Here is a 14,986-nt window from a genome sequence, read left to right on the forward strand (position 1 = left end):
ATAGGCTATTAAGATTACTATAATATAGTGTCCCAAATTACTTTTTCTTGACCTAGGCTACCTGGTTAATGACGTTGATTGTCAGATTCAGTGACAAGTGGTTTGTGTAGATTGCATGAGTCACTAAGGATAGATCATTAACTTAATTCAGGTCTATTTCGTAAGGGAATCCAGGCTTTCTTTACCTACCTGTTTAATGACGTTTTCATTGGCAGGTGTTCAGTAACAGGGTCGAAGAAGTTTGTGTAGTTTGCATGAGTCACTAGCGATACATCGTAAACTTCAGGTCTATTTGAAGACAGACATGACAGATCCAGGTTGTAGGTGCCTTTATGATTAGGGCAGAGAGTTTGCCAGAGAGCTGCAACCACTGCATCAAGTTTGGGTTGGGGCTGCCACGGTTGGAACTGGGGAAACTCCTGTGACATCGTGTAGGCCTAAATTTAGTTGGTAGGCTACCTACATTTTGTAAATTAAGTCGTAAAATCACTTAATTTAACGACAAACACTATAACTGAGTATTTTTTAGCGTTAATACATTTCCAGGTGTTAATTAACAGGAGAAGTGATTGAAATCAAGTTCATTCCTAGCTTATTTGATTTGTTGTTGCTTCTGTGAAAGTGGTTTTACAGTTGACATTAACATTCTAGAATAGATCTCTGTTGAATATTAGATGCTGGTGTTTCACGAGCTGTTATACTTGTTATTTGATTGCCTACTACCGCCAAAGCCTTCTGCCACAGACAGAGCAAAGGTTATTAAGAAACTGTTGTGTTCACAGTGTAATAAGTTAACGGTGACTTCGCGGATTGTGGTTAAAAAAAAATACTAAACGACGTGGTTGGCCTTGCCTGCGCAAGTTAATAAATTATGTTTTGGGGGAAAACAATACAGAGGTAATTAGTAGGTTGTGTTTTACCAAATAAACTAAATCTGAAGTAACCACCCTCCCGGTTCCAGGATCGCATAGAAGAAGTACATCACTTCCTGTGCTGAAGTAGCGAAGCTGCGCCTTTCAACTTTACTAGTGGGAGCTGTAGCGATAACTGTGCGGAGCAATAACCACGGCACTTAAAAGGACTACAAACATCGGGTAAGTGGCGAGGCCAGGCAGACGAACGATTACCTTGATCGACTAAATAAAATAGCCCATTTTGTACAGTGTGCTGCCATAGTTCCCTAGCTAGTTCTCATCGAGGGCTGGAACTCTGCTAGCTCGCTAGGCTACACATGTATGAACGTAACGTTAGTTTCCACATCCGTGCGTTGGCTCTTGTCCTCTGTTTTTTGTTTGAGATAACGTTAGGTTAGATGCAAGTCTGTCTGTGTTTACACGTAGCGTTGTCAAGCGAAAATATTAGAAATAAACGAAAGTTTTACAACTAATATGAAAAGAAGGTCTTAACCATGACACTAACGCATGATAACATTAGTTGTATGATTTGGTCTTAATGATGGACTAACGTTAGTGATTGCTGGCAGCTGTAGTCAACTTTGGAAAGATTGAGGTTTGGTTTTACGTTAATGTTAGCAATTTCGAATGTTGAACTGGCCTAACTTGTTTTACAATAATTGTTATGGGTAACATATTATTCTGTTTAGATAACGCTTCTGTGTCTAGCCCATGTTTACACGTGTAAAAAAGTAGCAGCTATACCTCGTTAGAATCGCCACTCCGCTACATCAAGTAGTTTTATTTGAGTATGTCGCCCAACAAAATGCATAGAATTATTGAATAGTTAAAATAAAATAGAAAATTTACATTTGAATAATCCGTGTGTCTGTTACTCTTAAATCTCCCTTCTATCCCAGACATTTGCCAACAGGTCTATAGTATCAATTTCGGCCGATCAATAAGGCTGCCTGACACAGCCTAGTCGCACACTGCTGTGTTGAGTAACATGATTGGTTTTGTCACCTAACCTCTTTCATCCAGTAACCTGTGCTACATGGTAAAGTGAAGCCCCTGAACATGGCAACGAGTCTAAATGTTTTGTTTGGCTTGCCAAGGTTACATGCCATACCAGTGAAAACAAACAAACAAAATAAACCTGACCAGCTATATGATAAGATTTGTGAGACAGAATTCAGTGAACGGCTGCTACACCGTCTCCAATTTTGCTTGGTTTGTCTGCATAATGTTTTGGTCTGAAATCTAATTGATCTAAACAGTAAAATATGTAAAAATTCAATCTAAAATTATCAAATATATAAAAGTTTATAATACCCTCAATGTCACGGTTTTTGCATTTCCCCAAATATAGGGTCTTACAGAAAATCAATCAGCATGTCTTACAAACCTTTAATGGTTGAATCATACTGAGAACATATTTGTCTTCGCCCTACACATTTTGGGCTATTGATTTTGACTCCCAAACATTGATTCCTAGTTAATGTGTGTCAGGCTGTAAAACTAAATAAATATGAAGGGTTGAAAAAAAATATGAAGACAATGGTTTTTAACAGAAATATTTACAGCCCTTGGCTTTGGGACCCATAATGAGACATGCAGCCACCTTGTCTGATTTGACATCCATATGGGATTTTCATCAGGGATGTGAAATACTTGGGTTTAGGACACTGTTCTGGGCGATTACCATGCGGCAGTGGTAGTGTAGTTGTTAAGGAGCTGGGCTAGCATGCAGTAGCCTGAAAAGTTGTGGGTTCAATTCCTGGCTTCCACCGTTGTGCCCTTGAGCAAGGCATGAATTAATCCTCGAAGAAATCATGGGAGTTGTACTGGAATCGCGGCGCGCTCCTGTCAACTAGATCGTTAAGTGTAAGGTGCCAATCTTAGCGGTTTTAAGTCAGTCGGAGTCAGTCCTTTTCTAGTTTTGCTGTTACAACAATATCAAACATTTTTGATCTTATCGCAAGTCTTTCTAGTCGTGGCTCATGCAAATAGTGACGTGAACTATAAAAAACAATAGTGACCTCTCTCCAACACCAAACAGGAAGGGGCAAAGTAGGCGACAGCTGTAGTCTATGATTATTTGTTATTCTTATAATATTTGTCATTTCTTATACATATTTAGTCGGCTCTTCCACGTGACGGAACAACTCTATATCGGTTAGGGATGTCACGCATGAAACAATGCTGCAGAAACACGAAAATGTGACTGAGTTTAGTAGGCTATCATTTCAGTTCCTGTTTATCTATTGCACGATGGGTAATAATTTAAAGGAATCTAGTTGCAGTCTTGTAATTAGTGACCCTGCAAGATCCCGAGTCATTGCAAAATCATAGTCTGTGACTTAAAACTCTACTACTTGTCTTTAGATGTGAGAGGGTCTGAGACTAGTCTTTCAAAAATCTTTTCCAAATCTTTGCAAATCTTTCCAAAGTCTGTCAGTGTAAGGAGGGCTTAAGACAAGTGTATCCCCCAGTGAACAAATGCTTTCACCAAAATATCCTCCTTGGACTAACACAGGTGCTTCAGATCATGAGATGAATTTTTAAACCTTTTAAAGCTTATTTATTTATTGATTCTGGCAGTGCTGATGTTGCCTGGGTTGGCCAGAGTTGTTAAAGAGAACATGTCAAGAACTTTCTGATTGAGTTTCACTTTTTATGATATCCTTGATTTCTTCACTTTATTAGTAAAGTAAATACCCAAGGGATGTGACATGCAGTTGAGCTCTCCAATCCACCTTGATTGTTTTCGTCATTGATTTATTAATGGTACACAGTGGCACACCTGCCTCTTACCATTTTTGGTGAATTGGTTTAATGGTTCTGATAAGCTCACATTCCAAGAACTTGAGTGGACAAAAGGCTGTGAGTATGTTGACGTTCTTAAGGAGGAATGACAAAGGGAAAGATCTTAAAGGATTACGGGAGTTGTCCGACAGGAAGGGAACCTGATTCTTTGATGTTAATGAATGAAAGGTGTTTATGTGCTCAAAAATAATCCCTTCAGTGAAAAGCAGAAGTTGGTAGGCATCACTTCACACCTCTTCCTTCCTGGGTCTGTAGGACAAAAAAGTCCTTTATGAAAATGAACTTGTCCATTGGCTAGCTAGACCGGATTTCCTTGTTTGGGCTAAGGGCCCGTCCACACGGAGGCGCTTTTTAGGTTAAACGCAGAGGTTTTGCTTCGTCTTGGCCGAGCGTCCAAACGAATCCTGTAAACGCACTGCCCGAAACCGCACTTTTCTGAAACCTGGTCCCAGAGTGGAGAAATCTGAAACCGTAGCCTGTTTGAATTTGTTTAGACAGCGAAACCGCACATCCTGCTTGCGTATCGATGATGTCATCGCCACACCTCAGCTGCCCTGGACTTGCACTTATAGTATTGCCTAACAAAACTAGTTTTCATACATGACATTACCTACGATTACACTCCGTAAGATAAATATCACAACTGGTGCTGCGCAGCGCCGATAGCTTATGACTTGGTGGACTGAACACTGTTTTTTCCCGGTGTTTTTTAATGCATTCTAGCTACTGTCAGTGACGCGAGAGAACTTACGTTTTTAGGAAAGTGTGGTGTAAGTTTAGGCTACATTATTTTACGGTTTGTAGTTGACAGTTCACCATCAGTCCACACAAACAATTCTGGTTTCCTTACACTAGCCATTTCGTCATAGCCTATTCTGTCTGTTTGTAAAGCACAAACTTTGGTCAATTTCTGTAAAGAAACAGTGCCACCTATAGGCCTGGGGTATGAAGTAACGTGTTGAGTCGTGTTGAGATGGATCCGTTTGGACGCAAATATTCTTGATGCGGTTTCAGGGAAGACGGAGGAAAAAAAGATCGGTTTCGTATGTGTGGACTAGCCCTAAGATGGCTTAAGTAGGCGAACTTCAGAGGTCTATAATGTAGGCCTATTTCTTTCTGTCTTTCTATTCTTTGACATGGAAATTTAGCTCAATATCTGCTCTGTCAATAAGTGATAAGTGAACTCCACTCAGGTTTTAGATTGGAAGTGAACTCCGCCCAGGTGTTAGATAGGAATCCATAAATGGGCTGCCTGAGTCTAATGCATTGAGGCTGTGCCTGAGGTTTCATTATTTAGGCCAGTTTCCCATCAAACAACTTTGTCGATGCCATGATGTAGGCTGCTTGTGGACATGCTTGTGTATGCTTGTGATCTCCTGTTTGTTCCTAGCTGGCTCTTTGATGGGGCCTAGTTGGCAGCTGGCAGTTGATACAGGTGAAAATCAATTTAATTAGCTCATTGTGATGTCATAGTTCCAATGCAAAGTCTATGGGGAAAACTAAGCTTGTTTTTTGTTAATATCTCAAAGTATAAAGAGTGAAAAATACATTGCTCAAGTGTCCTTTTCAAGACCTACGTTACACAGTTTGAACGAAGTTTCTATGTTGAAAGGTTGAAGCTGAATTAGACGTAGAAATTTGGTGGGAAGAAGAAGACTTTGGATAACAGAACAGTGCAATTTCATGCACTGTAATAAGTAACTGTAGAATAAGGAAATAAGTCCACAGCCCCCCCCCCCCCAGAATGCTAAACAGTTTGTTTCACAGCAGCTCATTTGCACCTGCTCACCAGGGATCCCTCTGAGCTCAGGGCAACACTCAGGTTGCCAGGCTGGAGACTACCGTTTGCACTCCTAACTACTGTAAGGGGAGGCGGGTGGGTTGGTTTTAATGGGAAGTCATGAGAACCAAATGCCACAAGCACAGAAGCACCACCTCCCCAACACCCATGGGATCCAATGCTGCTGGTGCGTTTCCATGGAGAGGCGGAGTCCTGGTGGAGCTGCTGTGGCTCTTATATATAGCCTATGCTAACCATAGAACCTTTGTGGACAAAACACATTTGTAGTTAGTACTTCAAACATTAGGTACAGAGGTCAACTCCACACCCTGCTAGATTCTACTGAACTGTGCCTCAGTGGTGGTCTCATACTCAGCAACAAGAGAAACCGTTGGACGGTAAACAGTGCTGCTGGAATCTTTGTTATGTAGAAACAGAGGCTTGCAGGTTGGCACAATAGAGCCTGAAGCTCAGGCAGCCACGCTGACACTGTCATTTTCATCACAAATGACGTGTCTCAATGAAAAAGGATTTCTGCACACTTGCACTTCTCCTACACTGTCAGGTGAGATTAACACTTTGGTTTGTCTCTGCTGTCTCTCAGAAAGTAGAGTTAGTAGCGTCTACTTCGCAAACCTAATCCTCCTCATATTGCTGTTGTCAAGGCTACTGTTTTATTTCCGTCTTCATATTTTAATTGTTCCTGAAGGAGTTGATACAGGTTGAATCACTCAGCTTTGCCTGTACGAATCCGAGGTGTACCCATAGCAAACAAATTAATGGTTTGGCCTTAAGAATCTTTTGCTCTTGAGTCAGCAGTGTTGTTGAATTGTATGAACACTGTTAGTTCATGTTCCTGAATCTGCGGTCTTTAACCGCAATTTTTTAATAATAAAAAATGAAATCACCCTTAGGCTATTCATGGTCGTGCTTGACTGTGAGGAGTCTATGTATTTGTATGTGCCTGACCTGAGAACCTTCACTGAGACGAACTTGCACCAATGCCTAGTACTTGCAGCCATGGGCGCTGCTACTCGGTAAGTGGTAAACCACCTACAACAAGAGCCCTATGCCATTGTTTTGTTAGGAGAATGAAGCCATACAGCCCTTTTTTATTAGGAGGTTTACAACTTACCCAGGTTTGTCACTTAACCGGAATACCCCCCAGGTATTTCTGCTCAGAATGAACAAACTACATACCACAGTTCCTGTCCCCTGACCTCATCCCCTCTGAAAACTTGTGGTGTGACATTAAAAATGCAGTTTCTGGGGCAAAACAGAAAGGAAAGGTTCGTTCATTCTGGGCAGAGATACCTTTTCATAGGTGCCAGAAGTTGGTTGACTATGCAACGCAGATGTGCAGCACTTATCAAAAACAATGGTTCTGCAACTAAATATTAGTTCAGTGATTTGGGGGGGGGGGGGGGCGGCAGAGAGGGGCGGCCCGGGGGGGGGGGCGGCAGAGAGGGGCGGCCCAGAATTATTGTCTGTCATAGGGACCAAATCTTCTAGCAGCGCCCCCTGCTCACGATTAGCCTACCACTCCGCCATTGGAAGTAATGATAGTCCAACTTGGAGTGAATACGCACAGGGGAAATTCTCCCTCCTCGTAGCTGACTAGCCTGATACGCACAGTGCGTAGGCTACGGCCGTATACTTGGAGGCGCCACTGAGCATCGCTGCTAAGAACGGTGTGCCTTTTACTCTTAAATGGCAGAAAAATATTAAGCTGCCGTTTTCTTTTCATAACGAGCACTACGCTTAAATGATTTATGTGAATGAATGGTTGTGTTTTAAGTGCCAGAATTGTTTATCATAGTCATGAAAAAGTTTACAACTAGTGCTGCCGCGATTAGTCGACTTAGTCGACCTAATCAACCATGAAAATTAGTCGACGGCAATTTTTTTAGTCAAAGTCGTTTTACTATTGACCGCCTATTTATTTTTGGTCTCAAACGGCTCACTGTAATATTATATTAACTCTGTTATTAACTCTTGTACAATGACTGTCTTTGGATGTTAAACATACCCCCCTACTCCCACTCTTGTAAAGTGACCTTGGGTATCTTGAAAGGCGCTATATAAATTGAAGTTATTATTATTATTATTATTATTATTATTATTATTATAATAAACAGGCTACTAAGACTTTGGCAGTTTTAAACCCCGCTATGCACGCAAACTGTTAACGCCAGCAGCAAAGCTGCGCGCCTGCCTGCTTTCAGCGCAATTCATTCTTTCATGCGCCAGAGAGATCTACGTCATTTTGACGTCACATTGTCGCGCTACCGGTCGGGTGCGTCAGGTATGTAGAAGCCTTTAGGCAGAGCTAAGTGGGGGGAGTGAAGCTAGTAGGTTGAGCTAGTCCAAACTCTAGTATTGTGAAAATTGAAATAAATTAAGTGAAGAGTGTCTCACGTTAACAACGCAACGGCGTGTCATTACTGTACTTCATTCATACAAAAAAACGTTAAAACGAACATTCCGCCGCTCGTGATATCAACAATCAAGGTGTGCGTCATTTGCATGGTCAATAAGTCACGACGCATATTTTTTTAGCGTTCAAGCCAACTGAAAGTGAGGTAACCTATATGGTAAGACGCACAAAGTGCCTGTAGCCTACTTGCTTTGAACATGCTGATGTTAGGCTCATTTGCAAAGTCCTCAACTCCTGTCGCCTTTCAAAGTCCAGCGTTTCTCAAACTATGGGCCGCGCGGACCAGCACCGACCGTAACGTGGACACTGCTGGTCCGTAGCCGCGGAGCGAAATTATTCCCGGGGCTTCATCTGATAATTTGTTGCGCAATTGATTAAGACCCCGCGGACCGACAGAAAAAGAAAACAAACGTTTCTGCAAAAAGTAGGAAATACTTGCTAATTTGGTGTCATCAAATATAGAGGCATACAATTAAATGGTGGTATGAGCGTTCATTCAATGCGCGAGAGAAACTGAAACCACTTGATAACGTTGGTAGCAAAGCTCCAATTTAACCTATTGGAAGGCTATTTAATTATGAAACTACATTTAATAGAACAATGTGGATTTATGCAATTTCCATAAAAACAGAGCACAGACTATAATACACTATCTAGAGTATTGTATAGTCAAATTTGAATAACGTGGCCAAAAGCTTGTGGCATAATTAAATGTCAATATTATTTCCATTTGCCTACCAGTGTATGATGCTTGCATGAGGGAAACATCCCAAAACGATGACACCCATATAATTGCTGTTGTTTTGAGAAGTATTTATCATGCAACCATGCAAAAGCAATGGAACTATTGTAATTATATTTTACATTAGTAAAGCAGTTCTCTGATGTGCATGTTTTCACAAACTTTTTGTGAACAGGCACTTTAAACACTGGCTGCTTTGAAGTGCATGTATAACAATATAGCATAATAATTGTGATGTGATATAATGATAATTTGATGGAGGTGGAGATTTCATGTAGGTGGGCCCTACAGTATGACCCCAAAGTATGCCATGACTGGGCCTCAGGTCAAAGAAGTTGTCAATGTCCATGGCAAACACTGGCATACAAATAAAGTCTATCAAAGGTCTGACATCAGATCTAAAGGTAGCATTTTCAATGGGTGTTTTTTTTTTTTTTTAATACATAATGTTTTTGAACAGTTGACTTACTCTAACAAAAGTAGGTAGATATAATATTTTACGCTTTCCCTTTAGTTGAGTTCAAAATAAAACGGACACAACAAAATAACAAACACTTGATTTTTAAAAAAATTAGTCGTTTAGATTAGTCGACTAATCGAAAAATTAGTCGAAAGATTAGTCTTTAGAAAATTAGTTGTTAGTGGCACCACTATTTACAACAATCAGACCGCTTTGTAATGTAGACTATCCTTATGCTGAGAATCAGGGATAGTCTGCTCTCTTTGGCTATCATTTGTGCGAGAAGCATGTTTCAATCAAGACATTACACAAGCTATTTTTATTATTGTAATTTTGAATGATTTTACAAATAAAGCCGGGAAAAAATGTAAGCACAGTGCGCACAGGATTACGACTTCCGGCGCCAATGCTCACAGCATGGGCTACATTTTCAGACATTCACTCTGAAAAAGCCAACCAGGCTTTGTTGAACTTGGCGGCAGAATCTCAGCCTGGGAACTTATTCCTGCTCTTAAAAAGTGACCTAGCTATTCAACTATTTGCATTGTGACCAACCATATCAACCTATTTGCAAAGATGAAATTCTGTAGCAGTCATTGAACTGGGAAAGCCCCTGGCTTTTATCCCATGCTGTGTGTACTGTACCTGTCACCGTGTAAGATGAAGAGATAAAATAATACAAAAGAAGTACAATACACAATACAATACACACAGTATGATGTGCATCAAGTATGATCAAAGAAGAAGAAATCTTTCAAGGCTAATAGAGTGGAACTACAGGTCACAATGGAATTGAACAAACTGTTAACCACAATGGATATGAATGCATGTCTCTGAGCTTGGCTGTGTGCCACTCGATTTGCTTAACCTCAGAGAGCAGCATGTTAACAAAGCATTTGAGTCTTCAATCAAGCAGAGTGACAGACAAAATATCAGAATTATTTTACACAGAAATTCCCCGAAGATGGCTTTGAGTAACGGGAACAGATGGAGCTGTGGAATATTTGGACCCCGTCTGCTTTTAAGCACTTTAAGTTTAACGTTAAAGCACCAGATGACTGATATAGAGTATTTTTTTTTTTTTTTTTTTTATTTTTTTTTTTATATAAAGGAAATGAAGAAAAAAAAATCTACTGTATGCAAGTCCATGTGGTGTCTGGACCTATAGGGTCATTGCAGGATGCTGCGCAACACAGGACTTTTAGAGGATTTCAGCCCTAGTGAGTGTCGTAAAGCTGCTTCTGGCAGTGGTGACGGTTGTGGGCTCTCACGCTTTCCACTTCTGACAGTCCAGGGTCCCCCCCCCCCCTTCCTGTCCATGTGATTAAGGGAGTTCACCTCAATTTGTTTACTACGCTGCAGTATGGAAATGTGTCCGAGTGGATTTGCGGGGGTGCAGGAAATGCCTAGGCCAACAGATGTGTCTGACACATTGCCCAGACTAGGGAACGGTGGTGGCGGCACTTCTGACTGGGGGGAGCTGGAGCTGCTCTCCCTCACCGATCTGTAGCTCCAGGGCAGAAACACCCAGGCTGTGTCTGGTTTTGCCTGCTGTAGGATTTTCACTCTCTGGCTCTCTTTTTTTTCTCTCTCTCCCTGGTCTCTGTTTCTCTCACACTCTCCCCTGGTCTCTCTCTCTCTCTCTCTCTCTCTCTCTCTCTCTCTCTCTCTCTCTCTCTCTCTCTCCTCTCTCTCTCTCTCTCTCTCTCTCTCCTCTCTCTCTCTCTCTCTCCTCTCTCTCTCTCTCTCTCTCTCAATTTCAATGGAGCTTTATTGGCATTACTCAATGAAGCAGTGTTGCCAAAGCAAACATATAACAAAACAACACCGATACAATATCTGATAAAAATAATAATAATACAAATAAAATAATAATAATAACAAAATCTCTCTCTCTTCTCTCTCTCGTGATTCGAGGTCAGAGTGGAATATGCCTTCTTCCAAGTTACAAATAACCTTAGTTGGTTTGGACATAAATGGTGTGTGGATAAAGGTTTGATCCATTTTGCTGATGATGGAAGACTGATTTTTAAATGGTGAAACAACATTCTGTACCACGGGTTTGCTGTGTGTGTTAACGGGGGGGGGGGGGGGGGGGGGGGGGGGGGGGGTGGTGGTGAGTAATTGATCCATAGTATGGTTCAATAAAAGTCAAAAGTCTCTGTCTCTCTCTCTCTCTCTGGTCTCTGTCTACTTGACTTGACTTGTCTCTCTGGCCTGGTCTCTCCTCTCTCCCTGGTCTGTCTCTTTCTCTCTCTCTCTGCCTGGTTGTTTCAGTCTCTCTTCTTTTTGTGTGTTGTTCCTCCCTCCCTTTCCCCCTCTTTCCCCCTGTCTCTTTTACATCCCCCTCTTCTGCCATCTCTTCTCTCCTCTGTTACATCCCCCTCTTCTTACCATCTCTTCTCTCCTCTGCTACAAAAATCTCAGCGATGCTTTCCAGATGTTTCCAAGTATTCCACATTTCCTCTGCACACCCACCCCCCCCCCCCCAAACACACACACCCACACACACACGCCCACCACTTTCTGCACTGTTTCGTAAGACCTCCAATTCCAAGTCTCTCTCTTAGTTTGCATTTGTACTTTTGACTGGTCTTTCCTGTTTAGTAGGGATGGGCCGATGCCGATACTAGCATTGGGGATCTGGCCTATACTAGGCCCATATACTTGTACCACCCACCAATACCACTTTATTACACTGGTATTCTGCCAGTGAAATCTGTGAATTCTGATAAAGTCAGTGAGTAAAGTAGCCTACTATGGAGAAGAGACTGATAGCCTGAAACGAGCGAGGAGAGGAGACGAGACGAGAAACAATCAGATGGATATCTAAGTTAACGATAAGTAAGTTTTCAAATCATCGATTGCTCAAAGAGAAGAAAGCTAGACAGCGAGAACAGAGCTTTATATAACGATACGGGGGCAATACCAGGCAAAACTGTCACGTCCGTAACGCCAACTAAATATGGATGTGACCGTTTTGCGCGGAATTGCCCTGGACCTCTTCTATATATTCTGAGACAGCCAATTTGAAGCACCTCTACTAGACAAAGCATATATTTTGAGCAATCATAGGGTAGGCTAGGCTGAGACCACAGAATATTTTATCTGTGAACTGAGACCACAGAATATTTTACGATTTAAGAAGGCAATATGATTGATCAACCACAATCTAGTTAAGCCAACATGCATTCACTGCCCAACAACGTGATATTCCTGGGTTTCCAGGATTTCGGGTCGACATAAAAAAAACTAAAAAGAAATTAAATTAAACTTGCTGATTAATGGGTTCAAGGAACCAGCTGTGGACTATCCATCCTTGTCTCAGCTCAAATTTTATTTTAAGTTCATGTTAAGATCTTAAAAATAGCCAAGGCTACTCAGTTTTTCTCCCCAATTACTCTTATCTTGCCTTATTTCTCCTATAATTTCGAATGTTGCCTTTTAGGCTACTTATTTTATTTCACATTAGGCCTAGGCCTACAATCTTCTATTTCTTGAATATCCCCTTGGGGATCAATTATGTATGTATGTATGTATGTATGTATGTATGTACTTTTTTGATCCCGTGAGGGAAATTTGGTCTCTGCATTTAACCCAATCGGTGAATTAGTGAAACACAAACAGCACACAGTGAGCTGAAGCACACGGCACAGTGAGCTGCCTGCTACAACGGCGGCGCTCGGGGAGCAGTGAGGGGTTAGGTGCCTTGCGCAAGGGCACTTCAGCCGCGGCCCACTGGTCGGAGCTCGAACCGGCAACCCTCCGGTTACAAGTCCAGAGTGCTAACCAGTGTGTGTGTGTGTGGTCTATCTACAACTAGGCTCCATCCTAATATTATACATACATATAGCCTAAACACGCAAGTTAAACATTATGATGCTCCGGACCTTTGCTTGAGGAAATTTTCCGTAACTGGACCTCGCTGAAGATTAATTGAATACCCCTGCCCTAAATCATAGTAGCTTAGCTGCTGCTTTCAAGAAACTGACGCTGTGCTTTCATGTAGCCTACTTGCGACGCTTATCAGTATTGCTTCAAAAACATACAACTAGCTAGATTCCTGTATCTGCGTGTATCTGGCACAAATGGTTCTCAGTTTAAACTATAGCTCACCTAAACTGTGAACAACTGGTTGTTGTTGTTGTTGTGGTGGTGCAGACTACAAAACAAACTCTGTGGAGTTTCCGTTTCGGTAGATAAATACATCTAATTTGTAAACTCACTTTTTTGTAAACTCACATGTTGTAATTTTTACTGAGTAATGTTACACTTTTCTGTCTCTGCTCCAGATCGTAACGTTAAAGTCAGATCATTATATGCTCCAAGTTAAGTCGGTGCCCAATTCACTTCAACTGTAGGTCATGAGTAACAGGAAGAGGACATATTGTGTGAGAAATCACTGCTTTCTTCAATGGCTAATAGTTTAAACAATGCCAGTCTCCTTCACTAACTCTACTTTGGCAGCAAGCTTTAGATGGGCTCTGCAGCAACAACAGCAGCAGCAGCATCTTCTCTCTTCCTTTCTCATTGAGTAGCCTAGAAATTTAGACGCACCCTAGCGGCAGTCTAGCAACTCTCCGTTTGCTTGTGAGCTCGAATAAATAAACTTCTATCAGGCCAATCAAATCGTGTAGAGTCGTTAGGCGGGCTGAACATAATGATTGATGGCAGAATTGCAACGGTTTGGCTTGAATTCCCTGCTACTTGAAAACAAATAACATGTTGCTTTTGGCGAACAGTGTGACACGAGTTAAGCTTTTATTAAGTTGGCAAAAGTTTGAACTAGCCAACTAGCTCCGCTGGTGGGAAACGCATATCTATGGGGAAACGCATGGGACTCATAGCGCTGTCCTATTGCGTGCAGAGGGAATTTGAAAGACAACAGATTATCCCGCCCCTTGGACTGTGCACTGCGAACGGTGAGTGCCCAGACCCTACATTTTAATGTGGGTCTGGCTCGTCAGGCTATAGCCTAGCCACTCGCTCCACTAACTTAAAGGAGCCACACCAATTTTCCAAAGGGATCATGTTTCGTTGCCCTATCAGATTTTAGTGAGACAAAATAAGTATATATACTCTTTTGATCCCGTGAGGGAAATTTGGTCTCTGCATTTATCCCAATCCGTGAATTAGTGAAACACGCACAGCACACAGTGTACACACAGTGAGGTGAAGCACACACTAATCCCGGCGCAGTGAGCTGCCTGCATCAACAGCGGCGCTCGGGGAGCAGTGAGGGCTTAGATGCCTTGCTCAAGGGCACTTCAACCGTGCCTACTGGTCGGGGTTCGAACCAGCAACCCTCCGGTTACAGGTTCGAAGTGCTAACCTGTAGGCCACGGCTGCCCTGTAAACAGCTTATTTTTGGTTTGAAATAGCCTGATATATAGCCAAATATATTTTATTTGATACTCCTACTACTAAAATAATTACTACTACTTTTATTTGATATATTATGTAAGGAATAATAGACGACACGGTGGTCTATTCACAGAAGTTAATGCACGGTCGAGGTTGTAAAACGGCCCCGACGTGAAGCGGAGGAATTAATGCACTTAAACCTCGTAAGTGCATTAATTTCTGTGAACAGACCACTGTGGAGTCCATTATCCCGCTTATTCCATTGTTGCCACTTGCGTTGTGTTCATTTCGTGTTACAATTGAAACGTTTTAATAGCTAAAACTGTCTTGTTTGTAGAACTAATTTCTTCCGACACATATCAACTAATTTCTCAACTTGCAGGACAAACTGCCGTTACTAGTTCTAAATGGATGGTTGCTACGGCCAAAGGCCAGTCGTTAGTTCTATCTCTCCCGTTGTCAAGCGGGCGTATCCCAAGAT

General features: G+C 41.8%; 1 protein-coding gene across 3 annotated transcripts in view; it reads left to right on the forward strand.

Moving 5' to 3' along the window:
- Positions 1-202: 202 nt before the first annotated feature.
- si:dkey-199f5.8 (beta-1,4-galactosyltransferase 3) overlaps positions 203-14,986 on the forward strand; it is a 47,348-nt gene continuing 32,564 nt past the window's right edge. For 2 of the 3 annotated variants that reach the window (XM_042108439.1, XM_042108440.1), the window contains exons 1-2: positions 203-450; positions 962-1,094. The gene's annotated coding sequence lies outside the window, so the exon portion shown is untranslated. Of the gene's footprint in view, positions 451-961; positions 1,095-5,959; positions 6,068-14,986 lie in introns of those variants that run through there. The other variant, XM_042108441.1, reaches the window with a different exon arrangement.

The sequence above is a fragment of the Alosa sapidissima genome, chromosome 10, assembly GCF_018492685.1.
Source record: "Alosa sapidissima isolate fAloSap1 chromosome 10, fAloSap1.pri, whole genome shotgun sequence".
In the NCBI taxonomy this organism is placed as follows: Eukaryota; Metazoa; Chordata; class Actinopteri; order Clupeiformes; family Clupeidae; genus Alosa; species Alosa sapidissima.